The sequence below is a fragment of the Rattus norvegicus genome, chromosome 2, assembly GCF_021556685.1.
Source record: "Rattus norvegicus strain SHRSP/BbbUtx chromosome 2, alternate assembly SHRSP_T2T, whole genome shotgun sequence".
Classification (NCBI taxonomy): Eukaryota; Metazoa; Chordata; class Mammalia; order Rodentia; family Muridae; genus Rattus; species Rattus norvegicus.
Genome location: NC_141535.1, coordinates 243,165,789 through 243,185,293, shown reverse-complemented (window position 1 = coordinate 243,185,293; position 19,505 = coordinate 243,165,789). Strand labels below are relative to the sequence as shown.

Genomic DNA, 19,505 nt, shown 5'->3' with positions numbered 1-19,505 from the left:
GGAAGGGGATAACATTTGAAATGTAAGTAAAGAAAATATCCAACAAAAAAAAGAAAAAAGTCTACCACTATCAATGTGTGGGAGTCAATATGTGATTATAAGCTGTATTTCTTTTATAAATTTGGGTGCCCTTGTGTTTGGTGCCTAGATATTAAGAATAAAAATGCCCTGTTGGTGTACTTTGCTTTTGTTGAGTATGTAGTGCCCTTCTCTATCTCTTCTGATTAGTTTTATATCTCTTTTGTCAGATATTTCATTATAATTAAGATATTACACTTAATATTATAATTAAAATATTAAGACATAATTAAGAAATTATACTATTTTTAGGTCCATTTGCTTGGGATATGTTTTCATCTTTTTGATAGAGGTGATGTCTATTCTTGATGTCGAGGTATGGTTTTTGGCTGGAGCAGAAGTATGGGCCCTGTTTTCGTCCGTTATATTAGGCTGTGCCTTTTTACTGGGGGGGATTGAGATCGTTGCTGTTGAGAAAGATCAACGAACAGTATTCGTCGAGTCCTGTTATTTTGTTGTTGTTGTTGTTGTTGTTGTTGTTGTGGTGGTGGTGGTGGTGGTGGTGGTGGTGGTGGTGGTGGTGTGTGTGTGTGTGTGTGTGTGTGTATGTGTGTGTGTTTGTTGTCTTCCCTCTTTTGATTTGTTGATTTGGCATTATTTATTCTTTGAGTTTTCTCCTTGTGGTTAGCATCTGTTTTCCTTCTTCCACCTTCTATAAGGCAGGATTTATAGATAGAAATTGTTGAAATTTGCTTTTATCATGCAAATGATATCATTCTACGTTGATTACGGTTGAAAGTTTTGCTGGATATAGTAATCTATGCTGGCATCTGTGGTCTCCTAGAGTCTACAGAGTGTCTATCTAGGCATTTCTGGCTTTTGGAATCTCCACTGAGAAGTTAGAGGTTATTTTGATAGAATTTCCTTTATATGTTGCTTGGTCTTTTCCCCTTGCACCATTTAAAAAATGTTCTTTCTTTTTTTCTGTACATTTAGTGGTTTGATTATTATGTGTGGGCAGGAGTTTATTTTCTGTTTTTTTTTTCTATTTGGTGTTCTGCAAATTTCTTGTATTTGATAGACATCTTCTTCAACTTTAGGTTAGGGAATTTTCTTCTATGATTTTGTTGAAAATATTTTCTGTGCCTTTGAGCTGGGTTTCTTCTCCTTCCTCTATTCCTATTATCCTTAGATTTGGTCTTTTCTTAGTGTTCAAAACTTTTTATATGTTTTGTGTCAGAATTATTTTTATTTAACATTTTCTTTGAACACGGTATCTATTTCTCTATTTTGTCTTCAGTGCCCTAAATTATCTCTTCCATTTCTTGTATACTATTGGTGAGGTTTACCTCTAACATTCCTGTTTGAGTTCCTAAATTTTTAACTTCCAGATTTCCCTCAGTTTGTGTTTTCTTTATTGATTCTACCTATGATATCAGGTCTTGAACTGTTTTATTCATTTAGTTCCACTATTTATGTTTTCATAGATTTTTTTGAAAGGATTTATTAGTTCATATTTAAGGACTTCTAACATATCTGTAAAATCCATTTTTTTAATCTTGTACTTCAGCTATATTTCATTTCATATGGCCTACTGTGGTAGGCTAACTGGGCTCTAGGGGAGACATGTTGCCCCAGCTCTTATTGGTTGTGTTTTTATGCTGGCATCAAGGTATTGAGTTTAGAAAAATTGTGTTTTTAGTTGCTGATATCTTGTCTTGTTTTGTTGAATGGGTGATTTTTTTCTTTTTCTTTTTTTGTTGCCCTCTCTGGTTCTGAGAAGGGGGTTATAGCTGTTTTTTTGCCCAGCAGGGAACTCTTTTGGGGTTCTGATTGGTGGATCCACCTGGGGTTTCCAGGTAAACTGTGTCTCTAGATATTGGGGGCCGATACTTAGGAATGGGTATGGGTTAGGAGAGGACCTAGGTGGGTCTAAAGGAAATCAGGGTGTCCCACCAGGATCTACTTAGTCTCTTAGGAATGGAAACAGAGAGCGAAAAGAGGCTACAATGGTTAGTCTGTTACAAGACCTAGAGATGAGGCTGGGGGATTGGGTTTGGAGGGGAGGAGGAAGAGTGAAAATCTGAAGCTTACCTACCTGCTTTACTGACCTACTTGCCTCTCTGGCAGGCTTGGCTGGTGGTTTCCCAGGGGATGCCTGCTGGAGTTGGGGGCTGGGATGATGGGATGAGTGGGAAGAGAGGAGATCTCTCTGTCTTACCTCTCTCTGGAGATAGGTGGAGAGGAGGAAAGGCTGTAGCAAGCTGTAGGCTACAAAGCTGGGGGTGAGGCTGGGTAATTTTTGGAGAAACAGAGGGAGAGGTGAAGATCTGCAGTTAGCCTACCCACTTTCCTGGCTGGAGCATGATTAAAAAGTATACATCACAATTAATTAATTAATTAATTAATTACTTTAATTTTTTTACAGTCCAGTCACTGCTCCCCTCCTGGTCTGCCCTCCCACACTTCCTCATCCCATTTCCCCCTCCCCAAAGACATACTGAATTAATTATAACAAGATTACAAAAGTTCTCAGGGCTTTGATCTTTGATAGGTAATGTGGTTTTGTAAGAAAAACACTTAAAACAGGTCTATTTACACTATTCAAAACTGTTATTTGCTTATATTTTAAAATAAAATAGGACATAAGATGTTTCTCTTTGTAATGGAAAACTCCAATAAAATTGGGGAAACAAATCTAAAAAAAAAAGCAACATATTAAAAGGCATCCATTAAGCCTTTCTAGGCTCATCTAGTAAAAATATGGGATGGACTTATAGCAGATGTGCCTGGTCTCGCTTGACATGGGCCTCTAAGTAAATTACTAAAAAAAAAATCTGTCCCTCGAACCAGTCCAAGCTGCCTAGATATCTGGGTCACAGAGCAAACTTGAGTCTTTTATTCCCAATTCTGCATCCACACTCATTTGAAAAGATGACCAATTGAAGCAGAGTTTTGCCAGCCGGGTATGACGAAGACAAGTTTGGGAAAACAGTTCAAGGTAGCAAGTTCGAGTTCTTCAGCCTGAGGCAATCTAACTCCATCTGGAGGCAATTTTAATTTATGACTATAGTTTCAGTCATTGTAACTTTAGAATTTGATTTACTTATTTCAATTATGCTAGTTTCTTGGACAACAACAACATCAACAACAATCCCCCAGCTACTCTGGTGCCTTTCAGTTTGAAAATTCTAATCCACGTTGACTGAGGGAGATATGGCTAGTTCACACCGGCCTCCAAAGTCAGTTCAGGAGAAACTAGTTGGCACGTGACATAAATGTTTTGGTTATTTACTGTATGAGTCATAACATAATTCATGATGATAAAGGGGGGGGGCACAACAACAAAAGGCACATCACTGTGTATGGGAGTGATACACAAAAGTAAACAAGGGCAGGGCCAGTGACTCATCGTCAGAACGCATGCGAGTGGCGCTGTGATTGCATAGCAGAGCACACGCGAGTGGGGCCGTGCCTCAGCAGCAGACTGCATGCGAGTTGGACTGATTGCACAGCAGAGCACACGCGAGTGGGGCCATGATTCAGTAGCAGGGCGCATGTGAGTGGGCCCGTGACTTAGCAGCAGGGCGCATGTGAGTGGGACCGTGACTCAGCATCAGGGTGCACAGGAGCGGACTGTGACTCATAAGCAGAGTCATGCGAGTGGGACCACAACAGAGTGCACCCAGGGGCCTGGATTTGACTCTCAGTGCTTCAAAAACACAGAAGGAAAAAAATTCTTCATGTTTCATGTAGAAAGAGCACTGGTGGTATTTTAAGGGTTAATGCTAAGTTTGAGGACTTGTATTCAGGCCTGTGCCAGTGTAAGGAAAAACCTGGCTCAGGTTACTTAAGCAGACTGTGATGCTTGCTTGACTTGCAGCATTGGACATTCAAAGTGCAAGCTCAGGTGGGCCATTTTCTGTTAAGGGTGGCAGATGGCAGGAGTCCATGATGGGTGTATGTAGTTGTAAGCAGTCATTCCTTGGGCGGGGTGGAGAGAAAAAGATGATGGGTGGGGTTACACCTGCTCCTTCCATGGGTGGGGTTGCACCTGCTCCTTCCATGGGTGGGGTTGCACCTGCTCCTTCCATGGGTGGGACTATGCCTGTTCCTTCCCTCACAGGCCTCTGTGGGAACCAGTGAGCTGCAGGGACAGTTTCTTATCTCCCAGAGGTCTGTCCTCTTCTTACTGGCACCATCCTAGGGCCAAGCCTTTAGTCACAGTAGATCCTTGGAGTCTCAAACTACAGAAAGACAGGCTAAATAATGTTTATAAAGCAAGACAATAAATGTCAATCACTAGGTAAGCATCCAGAGGGTGATGATTATTATTAGAATTGTGATTGTCACGGTGGAATTAAATGGCCTGGGTCACAGTCCCATGGGTGCCTTAGGGGACAAACAAGTGTACAAACTTCTATCTGTTGAGGACAAAGTGACTGGATTGGAGTGCTTGCCTCACTTGCTTTCTGTGAAGAAGAAAAAAAAATGCTTTGAGTATTCCAAAATTTCTTCATCTCCCTTACTTTGATCTCTGTGGCTTTTACTCTGAGAGGTTAGTGTCCAGTGAGGCAGACAGACAAAGGTGTCCATACCAGTGGCATGATATAAGGTGGTCCTGCGCACAGGTCATTAAAAAGCCCTTCCTGTCTACTTGCATTTTCCATGCTGTGGATATCACATGCCAGTCACATTGACAGTATTGCGGTGTGTAGGATGAATGACATGTCCTTGGAACATCCTGGAGCTCTCGATGTTGATATTGTGAAGGTGGCTTTATTTGGCAACTGGGTCTTTACAGTTACAGTGAGGATGAGCTGTATCATGCTGAGTAAGAGTGGATCTTAATGCACTGTGGTTGGTGTCCTCATAAAAGGACCATTAGGGTAGAGTCACAATGATGGCAGCTGTGGGCAGACAGAGCAGAACTGCTACGAAAACATCTTGAGAGTGCCTGACAGGTTTCCAAGAACAGATAAACATTTGAACCTGAAGACCATGTTGGTACTGGGGGATGTACTGATCTCAGTGGCTTGCACTGCAACCTGAGGCCATGGTCACATCTGGGCTTATGCTGCCTTAAGGTACCAGGTCTTGGGAATGAGTGGTGTGACACAGTTCTCACCCATGGATCAGGGCCAGTAGGGTGTGGGTCTCCTTGAGTGTGATGGTTGCTGTAGGCGTAAGGCTTGTTTGCATAATAGTGTACATATTGTTCGTGTTCAGGTTATCAGGGAATGCTCTCCCTACCAAGGTTAATGACTCCATGATAATTAGAAACAGCATTAGTCTGAGAATGTGTCTAATGTTCCTCAGCAAAATGGTATTTCTGTGACCTTCAGGTCAGCCTTTAAGGCTGTGGGAAATAACTCAGAAAACATGAGTTCAAGAATATATTTCTCAACTATGCAAAATATAAAGATGCAATATGAATAATTTTATGGGGGCTTTATGGATCTGAAAGAACAGAGACAGTTGCACTAATGAGTCCATAAAGGGAAAAGAATAGTTAAAACCAAGGGTTTTAGTTCAAGAAACAAAGGAGCACCAGGAAGTAAGGGAGTGGTAATTTTAGGACAAGATCGTACCCAGCTACAATTATTGTTTGTGTTTACAAAGGCAGGCAGATCTCGAGGACTTACTATGTTAAAAAAAAAGTTTTTGCTGTTTTTTTTTTTCTTCTGAAAATCAAGAGGCTAAGGTCATAAAATGCTGATTCATTAGATATTCAAGAAGAATATTAGATATTCATTTATTGGGATAAATGACCAATTTGATATGTAAATAAAAGACTGGGCTTTGGTCTGCAACAGCTAGGCTATCTAGAGAGCTATTATAGCTCTTTTAGAATTTTTCTAGCAGGTTTTCTGAGTTTGATTGGAAAACTCATGAGCTACCTAGAGAGCTGTCTGGAAAGCTATCTTGAGCAGATCACAGAGCTGTCAACTTGTACCCATCACTGACTTTGTTCCCAAACACCTCTTCTTCAGAACCCCCAGCCAAACTGAGGCAGCTCCTTGGCAGCACAGGGCCATATCTGGGCCATGTCTGGGTCTGTGTTCCTATTGCAGATAGGGTCTGTGTTGATTTCTGAGGCCCAGGTTACCACCAAAGGCCATGAGTGCTGTGCTGACCTGGCCTTTCCCCTCACTAGTGCTCAGCACTCAGGAGAGCTGGCCCTGGTGGTGTTGGTGCTGGAGAGATAGACCCATCTTTCACTGACTGACAGCACTTGGCCCTGTTGTTAGGAGTGCAGGAGAGCTGATGGTCTGACAAACTCAGCTACTATCCAGACCCAGATTCTGGGCTTTGAACTGGCCCACTAAATCCCACCCATGAGCTGCTGGAGTTTGTGAAGAGGCCAATGTTGCAGAACTAAAGCTTCAGGTTGTCCATGACTCAGGGAAAGAGCAGGCTGTCCGAGAGGAGTCTCAATGATGGTCCAGTATTGATGGTGTTGCCGAAATCAAAGGTCTCAAACCAGACCAATGATTCATTGCAGTGAACATTTGCAAGTGAGATGATTGGACAAGAATGTACTGTGTGACAAACCACAGCTTCCATGGTAATATTTTTATTTGTTTGTTTGTTTTCTTTTGCAGGGAAGAAAAGGGCAGAGGACAGATATGGAAGGACTGGGAAATGAGTGGGATTGGGGTGCATGATGTAAATTTCACAAAGAATCAATAAAAACAAAACAAACAAAATCTAAAGAAAAATAGTACCCACAGAAAACTTTTTTTAGTCTAAGAAGTAAAAATAAATGAATAAATAAATAAGTCAAAGTTAAGGGTAACAGAAAACACAAGATAAAAGAGAAGAATCGCTCCAAATATAAATACATTATTACTATAAACAAGTAGTAAACCTACCACAATAAGTGGAAATTCATGGAGAATCTATTATTTTTTTCATTTTAAAAAGTTATTTATTCACTTTATTTATTTATGCTCCTTTTCCTGACCTTCTCTCCTACCACAGTCCCTCCCCCACCCTTTCTCCTTGGAGAGGGTGGAGGCTCCTCTAGGAATATCTCCCCACCTTGGCACATCAAGTCTTTGTGGGGCTAGGCACACCTTCTCCCTCTGAGGCCAGACAAGGCAGCCCAGCTAGAAGAATATATCCCATGTATGAGTAACAGCTTTAGGAACAGCTCTTGCTCACATTGTTTGGGAGACACATGGAGGTCAAGCTGCACATCTGCTACATATGAGTAGAGAGGCCTAGGTCCAGTCAATGTATGTTCTCTGAGAGTTCCCAAGGGTCCAGGTTAGTTGACACTGTTCATCTTCCTATGGATGTTTTTGTTGTGAAAATATAAAAAATAAAGGAGTCTAGAACCTGCTCTACGTCCGGCACTGCAGTGCCCCAAGATATCTGTGGATATCTTAATTCTCAGTCAGCAAAGCGTCTCACCCACTCTGCTCCATCCCATACCACACTGCCAAAGGCCTTTCTCTGAGCCTGGCAGCAATCTCTCTACCTATCTAGTTCCCAAGGCAGTTTTCCATGCCAGAAACACATACCCCAACTCTGTAGCAGCCCAGACGAGCTGCTGTACACTTTCTTACACTTAAATCGCTACATGAAAGAACACACAACACAATAACCTTTGGCCCAATTGATAAGATATAATTGCCCACCTAAACATACAAAGACTGGTATACATCCATTCCTTAAGAACATTTGTAACAACCTGTAACTGTACAGAGTGGAATCTTAACATCACCTGCCATATTGTCCTGCCATAGCTTCTCTCCCTGTCCCTCTTGTCTCCTCCTTTCCATTCCAGTCTTCTCTTCCTTCCAACTTTTCTCCTGCCCATCTTTCCTTCTTGTCCAATGACAGGCCTCCCTCTATCTTGTACCTGCCTCACCTGTGACATCATCCCACATTTCACCCTTTTTGTCTAATTAAAAAAAAACCTTTTCTCTCAAATATAAGCTGAACACAACTATTATCATTTTGTAATTAAAAGCATAAAATATATCTAACACCCAGTCCAACATTATATCAGTTATCCTGATATATATATATATATATATATATATATATATATATATATATATATATCTCCATAATATAGTTATCCATTCCAGCTTAAGAAAGGCTTAAAATCTGTATTATATCTTAGCTAGCTTGTATACTATCTGATAACTATCCAATAAAATATGTATTTTCAGAGTTAAACAGCCTGATAGGCTATGAGAATATAATCAGTCTTCAACCCCGTCAGAAATCTGAGAATGACAAAATATCTGTACACATAGGAAGCCTAACACGGCTTTCAGAACTGAGAGGTTGTAGAGACAAATCTCCACTAGCACAGTCCCCTGTTAGCAACATGTGAGCTCAAGTCTTCAGCCTTCTGGCCCAAAATCAATTGACAGACTGTTGAAATGCAGATTTTGAAGGGCTGATTATCAGTCAACTATTCTGCATAATTTGTCCTTTTCTGGACACTATTAGTCTGCAGATGAAACAGGCAGTTTTGTCCAGTGGCTGCCTAGCCACAAAGTATTGCCTCACCTGGAGGTAGAGATGTTCAAATTCTTCATTAAATTCACCAAAGGCGAAATGTTAGGAGCAGAATATCTCAACAAAAGATAAATAACCTTAAACCTCAAATTTTGTGGATTTCTGACGTTTTTGAAAACCATCTAACTACATAAGACAATCTGGACTTTTGTCTTTATATCTTATTATTATCTTGAAAGTACTCTCATGAAGTCAGAGTCATGAATTTGCTATTTGGCCCTTAACTCACATGTGTAAATCAACTCAGAAGTTTGTAATGATATCAATAGAAGGACTGGCTCTAAACCCTGTACTTTTAAACTTTTTTGACAAATAAGTTCTATACCAAAGCAAAGATATGATTTTAGCTTAGTTACCAAATGAGATTATGACTGTACAACTCAATCTGGCTAATTCCTCCCTGTTAAATTACAACCAATTTTAAATCCCTCATAAAAACAACTTTAGAATAACTACTTTCAGCCCCCCAAAAGTCCAGGGAATTGGGGCGATGACTCCTGTATAACTTTTTCAAGCTGTACATGGGCATTGAGTTATTCTTGGGGGTAGGGGGTAGGAAGAATGAGGCAATGTGTCCTGACTGGACCCAGCTGGAAGTCCTTGAGACCAGGATTCCAAGTAGGCACACTCTGTAAAATACAACTCTCAAGACAAAACTTTAGAATCGAGAGATCTTTTTGTTTGATTCTCCTGAATCAAATTTTTCAGGCGGTCTACCTCTATCAAATCTGATCAGTATGACTCTGTGAGGTTTCCAGAGTCTAATCACACTTTTTAAAAACACAAAGACAAAATCTTTCTCCCAAATTCTGTGTTCCTTAGTCTGTAACCAGAAAAGCTTGTATCTTGCACTCTGTCTCAGAGTAATAATATAACCATAAAACTCAAAGTCACACCCATTATGCAGATTAAACAATTTTAAAAGGGAAGTAAGCTAAACAATGAGCCTGATAGCCTTTTGTACTCTGTGATATCAGAAAATTAACCCAAAATTCCCGTGGAGTCCATGTTAAGAGAATCTGAGCTTCCTGTTGTGGTAAAATCAAAAATAACCACAAACCCTCACAAGTTGGCATCAATGAGCCATATGATCTTTAATGGGACAATTTATAAAACAAACCAAATACCTTCTATCAATTCCAATATCAATAAGCAACATATCAAATCAGGACTTTAGCCCAAAATATATCCATCTGTTAAGCTCTCTACCCGGAGCCACAGATTTTTACTTAACCTTAATAACTTGTATAATATATGTCTGTATTCTCCTGCCCATCCTTCCTTCTTGTTCAATGACAGGCCTCCTTCTATCTTGTACCTGCCTCACCTGTGACATCATCCCACAGGTTTTTGTTGTTGTTGTTATTGAACTTTTATTCTTTTATTTTATTGACTTTTTTCTTTTATTGGATATTTTTTATTTACATTACAAATGTTATCCCCTTTCCCAGTTTCCCTTCCAGAAACTGGCTATCTCCCCCAGCTTCTATGAGGGTGCTCCCCCACCCTCTTCCTCCTTCCCTCCCTCCCTCCCTCCCACCTCCCTACTCTGATATTTCCTTACACTGGAACATGAAGCCTTGACAGGACAAAGGACCTATCCTCCCATTGACACCAACAAGGTCATCCTCTGCTACATGTGTGGCTGGAGCCATAGGTCCATCCCTGTGTACTCTTGGAGGGAGCTCTGAGGCAGGGGGGGCTCTGGTTGGATGATATTGTTGTTCTTCTTATGGGGTTGCCAACCCCTTGAGCTCCTTCAGTCATTTCTCTAATTCTTCCATTGGGAACCCTGTTATCAGTTCAATGGTTTGCTGTGAGTATCTGTCTCTGGCAAAGCCTCTCAGGAGACAGTTATATCAGACTCCTATCAGCATGTACTTCTTCGCATCTGCAATATTATCTGGGTTTTGTTACTGTATAAGGAATGGATCCTCAGGTAGGGCAGTCTCTGGATAGCCTTTCCTTCAGTCTCTGCTCTGTACGTTGACTCCATAATTCCTCCTGTGAGTATTTTTGTTCTCCCTTCTAAGAAGCATTGAAGCATCCACACTTTGGGCTTCCTTCTTCTGGAGCTTCATGTGGTCTGTGAATTGTATCTTCGGTATTCCAAGCTTTTGGGATAATATCCACTTATCAGTGAATGTATACTATATGTGTTATTTTGTGATTGGGTTACCTCACTCAGGATGATATTTTCTAGCTCCATCCATTTGCCTATGAATTCACGAAGTCACTGTTTTTTTTTTTAATAGCTGAGTAGTACTCCATTGTGTAGATGTACAACATTTTCTGTATCCATTCCTCTGTTGAAGGGCATCTGGGTTCTTTCTCACTTTTGGATTTTATAAATAAGGCTGCTATGAACATAGTGGAACACGTGTCCTTGTTATATGTTGGAGCATCTTTTGAGTGTATGCCCAGGAGTGATATAGCTGGGTCCTCAGGTAGTACTATGTCCAATTTTCTGAGGAACCTCCAGACTGATTTCCAGAGTGGTTGTACCAGTCTGCAATCCCACCAACAATGGAGGAGTGTTCCTCTTTCTCCACATCCTCTCCAGCATCTGTTGTCATCTGAGTTTTTGACCTTAGCCATGCTGACTGGTGTGAAGTGGAATCTCAGGGTTGTTTTGATTTGCATTTCTCTGAAGACTAAGGATGTTGAACATTTCTTAAGTGCTTCTTTGTCAGCCATTCAATATTCTCAGTTGAGAATTCTTTGTTTAGCTCTATAGTCCATTTTATAGGGTTATTTGATTTTTCTGGAGTCTAACTTCTTGAGTTCTTTGTATATATTGGATATTAGCCCTCTATTGGATATAGGATTGGTAAAGATCTTTTCTCAATCTGTTGAGAACTCCTAAACCTGATAAACAACTTCAGCAAAGTGACTGGATATAAAATTAACTCAAATCAGTAGCCTTCCTCTACTCAAAGGACAAACTGAGAAAGAAATTAGGGAAACACGACCCTTCACAATAATCACAAATAATATAAAATATCTTGATGTGTCTCTAACCAAGCAAGTGAAAGATCTGTCTGACAAGAATTTCAAGAATGAAATTGAAGGAGCTCATAATGTGGAAAGATCTCCTATGTTCATGGATTGGCAGATTAATATGATAAAAATGTCCATCTTGCTGAAAGCAATTTACAGATTCAATGCAATCCCCATCAAAACTCCAACTCAATTCTTTACAGAGATAGAAAGAGCAATTTGCAAATTCATTTGTTAAAAAACCCAGGGTAGCAAAAACTATTCGCAACAATAAAAGAACTTCTGGGGGAATTCCCATCTCTAACATCCAGCTGTATTACAGAGCAATAGTGATTAAAAATTGTATGATTTTGGTACAGAGATAGGCAGGTAGATCAATGGAATAGAATTGAAGACCCAGAAATGAAGCCACATATCTATGGTCACTTGTGTCTTTGACAAAGAAGCTAAAATCATCCACTGGAAAAAAATACAGCATTTTCAACAAATGGTGCTGGTTCAACTGGCAGTCAGCATGTAGAAGAATGCAAATTAACCCATTCTTATCTCCTTGTATAAAGCTCAAGTCCAAGTGGATCAAGGACCTCCACATAAAACCAGATACACTGGAACTAATAGAGAAAATGGGGAAGAGCCTCGAATACATGGGCACTGGGGAAAATTTCCTGGATAGAGCACCAATGATATCCACTCTAAGATCAAGAATTGACAAATGGGACCTCATAAAATTGCAAATCTTCTGTAAGGGAAAGGAGCCTGTCATTAAGATAAAATGGAATTCTGTAGAGTTCTTATCCCATTTTGGTCCCTCAGTCCTCCTCCTAACCCTTCCAGAAAGGTTCCCAAAAGCACCCATCTCTTAAATCTACATGACTTATTATAACAATGCTAAACAGTGCTAACAATCTTTATGGAACACATAGATAAAACAAATACATAAAAGTGGGACACTATCACACCTGTAATCCTAGTACTAGGAAGGTAGAGGTAGAAGTCTTCAAGCTTAACCTTGTTTATATAATTGGTACCACTTTGAGATATAGGAGTTGCTGCCTCAAACACAACGAACAAGCAAAAAGCCCCACATATACAAACACACAAAACACTTAAGGTCTGAAAATTAAAGGCATGACATGAAGATGGTTTGAATCAATGCCATCAAAAAAGAAAGGTTGTATTATTATTTTTAGTATTGTATATAGCATTGAAAGCAATCGTAAGACCAAAGAAAAATGTATTAAATTTCTCCTAATTTACTGGAAGAATCATAATATTCTAGAAAGATGTCATTTACTTTTCTTTGGGATAAATTATCTCTGAAATTTCAGTTATCTACCCTTAAAGCCATCATTTCATAAATAGAATTTTCTTCAATCACAGAATGGCCTAAAGTTTTAAAGTCTCCACACTTTACATTACTATCTATTAAAAGTGAGGTCTACATAAGAAGTTAAGAACCTGTTAGATCCAGATTCCTTCTCTGATGTTCATCTACTGTCCCGGGTTGGAATGAAACAGATTCAACCTTTAAAATTTAAATATTATCAAGAACAAATGTTGTGTTTTGGTCACAATCATAAAACTAAGTATCTAAGCAGCCCCAGACATAGGGACTTAGGGAGATTCAATTCATGTTTGTGTTTAGAAGAGTTAATGAAAAGTTCTGGAGGGAAAAGAAATCACTTTTCACTTCTTTTCTCTTTTCTGGGAGCCTGTTGGTCATCTGGGGGCAATTTGAAGCTGTGTCTAAGCATGAATGTTATTCAATTCTCTATTGTAGTTCCCCACAAGCTCCGACTGAGCATTTACAGGACGCCAAAGCTCTGTTAACTGGATACACAAAGACTTCCCGGATGTGAGTGTGAGTATGGGAGGTAGCCAATTACTTACTTGATGGGAGTTCCACAATAGAGGAAGATCACTGTGAGGAGTAGGGGGCGGGGTGTGGCAGAAAAGCGTGTGTTTGTACAGACAGAAGCTAAAGAGGTGGTAGTATGAATGAATTGGACGGACTTGATTCTGGTTGGCCCACGATTTCACGATGCAACTGGAAGGGAAGCAAGTGGACCAAGGCCCAGTGTGAACACCCTCTGAATGACCCCACACTGTCCATAGGATTTCTCTGTAGGTCTCAGCACAGATGGCAAACACATGCCTTGAGAACAGATTTTCCAGTCCATGTGAGTTTCTCTTCAGCTGCTTCCTTAGTCATTCTTTCTAATGCTTTGAGGTTTCTCAGATCTGTGCCAGTCAACAGAAAACATGTGACCAAGGACAGAAGTGTCCGGCTGGAAGCTGCTTTTCACTCCTTGCTTTTCTTTCATGACATTAAAGCAAAAAAAAAAATTGGCAGGATAGGATCTTAAAGATCAGAGAAAGGCAGGCAGTCAGAGGGTGATTGAGAGTCTTCACTTCATCTAGTGACTGAAGCACCTTTCCTTTAACTCCACCTCCTTTCAGAAAAGCTTCCCTAGTGTGAAATGTGCTCATTCTGCTAGCAAGGCATACCAGTTATTTACTGTTATGTAATAAACCACACTAAAACTTAGGGACATAAAACAACTGTTCATTTTGCTTGGAAAATCTGCAATTTGGGCAGGACCTGGAGGGGATGACTGCTCTCTGTTCCATAGGATGCCATCTGCAACTTCAAACAATGCCAAGGTTCTCTTCTTCCAAGAGGGTGGTTTTCCACCACCGACGACTGGAGGCTACTGTTGGTCAGGTAGCTCATCCAGGAAAGGGATCTGGAGGCTCCCAACCTCTCCCTCAGTATGCTTGGGTGCTCTATGGGCATACCTGGGATTTTTCCAATCATGGTGGCTGGCTCTAAGAGGAGATGCTCTAAGGGACAGGAAAAGGAAAAGTCAATCTATGAAAGGCAGGTCTAGAAATGACTGTAGGCTCTATAATCCATTGGTAGATCATTTTCAAACTCAGAGTCAAGCCCAGAAGTAGTTGTAGCATTGTTCTACAGTCCATTGGTAGATCCTGTCTTTCACGGGGACCATAGTTTCAGCTTTGCTGGACTTTGTACAATTGTGAGCATCCCATACTGCTGTGTGGTTATAAGGATGGGGATAGAGATAAAGGCTGGGAAAAGTTCTTCTTAGGTCAGTTTCTCTGAAATCATCATTGAACAAGTTCTTCCTTTGTCCCTTGTTCTTTATCACTGGCTTTCCTCTTTGGCTTATGTGGAAATGCACTGTTATTTCCCTTCTACTTTTGAGTCTGTGTTCATTTCTCTATTTATCTAGTTTACATGTTTAGCTGTACCGATCTCTTTTGTCTTTTCCTGTCTGTTCCTCTGTGACTTATGTACGTTACAGCTGTGGTAAATTGTTGTTGGATAACAGATTTGATTTTTAAAGGACACATTGAGAAGGGAAATTATTAATTTATAATATTTTATCAATTATGTATATTATCATATCAGCTGCAAATATCAATACTTTGACTTCTTTTCCAATTTATATCCCTTGATCTCCTTTAGTTGTCTTATTGCTCTACCTAGAACTTCAAGTACTATATTGGACAGAATATGGAGAGAGTGGATAGCTTTGTCTTGTCCCTGATTTTAGTGGAATTGCTTTAAATTTCTCTCCATTTAATTTAATGTTGGCTATTGGCTTGCTGTATATTGTCTGTTTTGTGATGTAGCAATGCACCCTGAATTCCTGATCTCTCCAGGACTTTTAAACATGAAGAAGTGTTGGATTTTGTCAAAGGCTTTTTCAGCATCTTATGAGATGATCATGTGTTTTTTTCTTTCAGTTTGTTTATATGGTGGTTTATGTTGATAGATTTTTGTATATTGAATCACCTCTGCATCCCTGGGATGAAGCCTACTTGATCATGGTGGATGATGTTTTTGATGTGTTCCTGGACTTGGTTGTATTTTATTGGGTATTTTTTCATCAATGTTCATGAGGGAAATTGGCCTGAAATTCTCTTTTTTATTGAGTTTTTGTGTGGTTTAGGACCAGGGTGAATGTATCCTCATAGAATGAGTTTGGCAGCACTCCTGAGACTGCAGAGCAGAAGAGACCACCAACACTGCCCACCCCTGCCCACATCCCTGGCCCAAGAGAAAACTGTATACAGCCTCTGGAATCCTGTAGATAAGGGCACTGGAGCAGCAGGTCCCCTGCACCCGAGACACTGCCAGAACCTGAAGGGACTGACCAGATAAACAGTTCTCTGCATGAAAATCCTGTGGGAGGGAGAGCTAAACCTTCAGAGAGGCAGACATGCCTGGGAAGCCAGAAGAGACTACACTCTGCCCACATTTCTGACTCCAGAGGAAAACACCAAAGGCCATCTGGGACCCTGGTGCACGGGGGCTCCCAGAAAGGGTGGTGCAGGTCTTCCTGGTTGCTGCCCTCGAGGAGAGCTCATAAGCAACACCCCACGAGCAAACTTGAGCCTCGGGACCACAGGTAAGACCAACTTTTCTGCTCCAAGCGACCTGCCTGGTGAACTCAAGACACAGGCCCACCGGAACAGCTGAAGACGTGTAGATAGAAAAAACTACACGCCCGGAAGCAGAACACTCTGTTCCCATAACTGGCTGAAAGAAAACAGGAAAACAGGTCTACAGCACTCCTGACACACAAGCTTATAGGACAGTCTAACCACTGTCAGAAATAGGAGAACAAAGTAATACCAGAGATAATCTGATGGCGAGAGGCAAGCACAGGAACCCAAGCAACAGAAACCAAGACTACATGGCATCATCGGAGCCCAATTGTCACACCAAAGCAAACAGTGAACATCCAAACACAACAGAAAAACAAGATCTAGATTCAAAATCATATTTGATCACGATGCTGGAGGACTTCAAGAAAGACATGAAGAACTCCCTTAGAGAAATGCAGGAAAACATAAATAAACAAGTAGAAGCCTATAGAGAGGAATCACAAAAATCCCTGAAAGAATTTCAGGAAAACACAATCAAACAGTTGAAGTAATTAAAAATGGAAATAGAAGCAATCAAGAAAGAACACAGGGAAACAACCCTGGATATAGAAAACCAAAGGAAGAGACAAGGAACCATAACATACAAGGTCCAAAACATACAGGAAATCCAGGACTCAATGAGAAGATCAAACCTAAGGATAATAGGTATAGAAGAGAGTGAAGACTCCCAGCTCAAAGGACCAGAAAATATCTTCAACAAAATCATAGAAGAAAACTTCCCTAACCTAAAGAAAGAGATGCCCATAAGAATACAAGAAACTTACAGAACTACAAATAGATTGGACCAGAAAAGAAACTCCTCCCGTCACATAATAGTCAATACACCAAATGCACAAAATAAAGAAAGAATATAAAAACAGTAAGGAAAAAAGGTCAAGTAACATATAAAGGCAGACCTACCAGAATCACACCAGACTTTTCGCCAGAGACTATGAAAGCCAGAAGATCCTGGACAGATGTCATACAGACCCTAAGAGAACACAAATGCCAGCCCAGGTTACTGTATCCTGCAAAACTCTCAATTAACATAGATGGAGAAACCAAGATATTCCATGGCAAAACCAAATTTACACAATATCTTTCTACAAATCCAGCACTACAAAGGATAATAAATGGTAAAGTCGAACAAAAGGAGGCAAGCCATACCCTAGAAAAAGCAAGAAACTAATCATCTTGGCAACAAAACAAAGAGAAGAAAAGCACACAAACATAACCTCACATCCAAATATGAATATAATAGGAAGCAATAATCACTATTCCTTAATATCTCTCAACATCAATGTTCTCAACTCCCCAATAAAAAGACATAGATTAACAAACTGTATATGCAATGAGGACCCTGCATTCTGCTGCCTACAGGAAACACACCTCAGAGAAAAGATAGACACTACCTCAGAGTGAAAGGCTGGAAAACAACTTTCCAAGCAAATCGTCGGAAGAAGCAAGCTGGAGTAGTCATTCTAATATCAAATAAAATCAATTTTCAACTAAAATTCATCAAAAAAGATAAGGAAGGACACTTCATATTCATCAAAGGAAAAATCCACCAAGATGAACTCTCAACCCTAAACATCTATGCCCCAAATATAAGGGCACCTACATACATAAAAGAAACCTTACTAAAGCTCAAAACACACATTGCACCTCACACAATAATAATAGGTGATTTCAACACCCCACTCTCATCAATGGACAGGTCATGGAAACAGAAATTAAACAGAGACGTAGACAGACTAAGAGAAGTCATGAACCAAATGGACTTAACAGATATTTATAGAACATTCTATCCTAAAGCAAAAGGATATACATTCTTTTCAGTTCCTCATGGTACTTTCTCCAAAATTGACCATATAATTGGTCAAAATATGGGCCTCAACAGGTACAGAAAGATAGAAATAATCCCATGCGTCCTATCAGACCACCACAGCCTAAAGCTGGTCTTCAATAACAATAAGGGAAGAATGCCCACATATACGTGGAAGTTGAACAATGCTCTACTCAATGATAACCTGGTCAAGGAAGAAATAAAGACAGAAATTAAAGACTTCTTAGAATTTAATGAAAATGAAGGTACAACATACCCAAACTTATGGGACACAATGAAAGCTGTGCTAAGAGGAAAACTCTTAGCTCTGAGTGCCTGCACAAAGAAACAGGAGAGAGCATATGTCACCAGCTTGACAGCACACCTAAAAGCTCTAGAACAAAAAGAAGCAAATACACCCAGGAGGAGTAGAAGGCAGGAAATAATCAAACTCAGAGCTGAAATCAACCAAGTAGAAACAAAAAGGACCATAGAAAGAATCAACAGAACCAAAAGTTGGTTCTTTGAGAAAATCAACAAGATAGATAAACCCTTAGCCAGACTAACGAGAGGACACAGAGAGTGCGTCCAAATTAACAAAATCAGAAATGAAAAGGGAGACATAACTACAGAATCAGAGGAAATTCAAAAAATCATTAGATCTTACTACAAAAGCCTATATTCAACAAAACTTGAAAATCTGCAGGAAATGGACAATTTCCTAGACAGATACCAGGTACTGAAGTTAAATCAGGAACAGATAAACCAGTTAAACAACCCCATAACTCCTAAGGAAATAGAAGCAGTCATTAAAGGTCTCCCAACCAAAAAGAGCCCAGGTCCAGACGGGTTTAGTGCAGAATTCTATCATACCTTCATAGAAGACCTCATACCAATACTATCCAAACTATTCCACAAAATTGAAACAGATGGAGCACTACTGAATTCCTTCTATGAAGCCACAATTACTCTTATACCTAAACCACACAAAGACCCAACAAAGAAAGAGAACTTCAGACCAATTTCCTTATGAATATCGACGCAAAAATACTCAATAAAATTCTGGCAAACCGAATCCAAGAGCACATCAAAACAATCATCCACCATGATCAAGTAGGCTTCATCCCAGGCATGCATGGATGGTTTAATATACAGAAAACCATCAACGTGCTCCATCATATAAACAAACTGAAAGAACAAATCCACATGATCATTTCATTAGATCCTGAGAAAGCATTATACACAATTCAACACCCCTTCATGATAAAAGTCCTGGAAAGAATAGGAATTCAAGGCCCATACCTAAACATAGTAAAAGCCATATACAGCAAACCAGCTGCTAACATTAAACTAAATGGAGAGAAAGTTGAAGCAATCCCACTAAAATCAGGAACTAGACAAGGCTGCCCACTATCTCCCTACTTATTCAATATAGTTCTTGAAATTCTAGCCAGAGCAATCAGACAACAAAAGGAGATCATGGGGATACAGATTGGAAAAGAAGAAGTCAAAACATCACTATTTGCAGATGATATGATAGTATACTTAAGTGATCCCAAAAGTTCCACCAGAGAACTACTAAAGCTGATAAACAACTTCAGCAAAGTGGCTGGGTATAAAATTAACTCAAATAAATCAGTAGCCTTCCTCTACACAAAAGAGA

At 40.0% G+C, this 19,505-nt stretch overlaps 1 non-coding gene across 1 annotated transcript; it reads left to right on the top strand.

Moving 5' to 3' along the window:
- The first annotated feature begins 5,849 nt into the window (after positions 1-5,849).
- LOC120101214 (U7 small nuclear RNA) lies at positions 5,850-5,911 on the top strand. Its single transcript, XR_015679233.1, has one exon. It is a non-coding gene; the product is annotated as a U7 small nuclear RNA (small nuclear RNA).
- The last annotated feature ends 13,594 nt before the right edge of the window (positions 5,912-19,505 follow it).